The sequence below is a fragment of the Neomonachus schauinslandi genome, chromosome X (genome assembly GCF_002201575.2).
Source record: "Neomonachus schauinslandi chromosome X, ASM220157v2, whole genome shotgun sequence".
NCBI classification, from domain to species: Eukaryota; Metazoa; Chordata; class Mammalia; order Carnivora; family Phocidae; genus Neomonachus; species Neomonachus schauinslandi.
The window spans coordinates 93,722,146-93,722,993 of NC_058419.1; positions in this window are offsets into that span (position 1 = coordinate 93,722,146).

Genomic DNA, 848 nt, shown 5'->3' on the forward strand with positions numbered 1-848 from the left:
GTGACAACTATTTTTAACCATAAACAGCACAAGAGTGTTTATAAGAATCGTATGTACTTGTGAGTCCACCACTCAGGACAGAACTTACACAGAACATACTTATACCTCTCCAAACAGGCATTCACTCTAGGTCGCTCCATCAAATATATGACCATAGACAGGTTAGGTGTTTCATCTGAGAATGAGACTAATAAATGTGTTTATAAAGGAATACATTTGTAAATAAATCTGTTACGGGGTGCCTGGGGTGGCTCAGTTGGTTAAGCAACCGACTCTTGATTTTGACTTAGGTCACAATCTCAGGGTTGTGAGATTGAGCCCCGAGTCAGGCTCTGCACTGAGTGTGGAACCTGCTTAAGATTCTCTCTCCCCCTCTCCCTCTGTCCCTCCCTCCCTTTCCTCTCAAATAAGTAAATAAATACATATATAAATAAATAAATCTATTAATAACTATTAAGAACTTCAAGGCTTGCATGTCTTAGGCCAGATAATACCTTTGATGTTCCTATTTACCAGTGTCCACAAGACAGAACAGGATATACTCCACAGAGTATCACAGCACTAGCTAATAATCCCTATTTCAAGTCCTTTTTTGGAATGAGGCCGGGCACGAATGAAATCAAGCTGAGCATAGTTCCTTTCCTGTATACCTCTTCCCGGTTTCCCATCGCTCCTCAATCTTCATGTAAGGCCCCTGCCCCCCATTAAGTTCACGTCAACTGCTATGCCACCCTCTCTACCCACCCCCACCCCCCACTGCCATCTCCTCCTGACCTCCGCACGTTCCCCTACCACCAATAAAGCCTGCAGCACCTCAGCCTTGGTCTGCAGCCCCACCCCGGTTACCA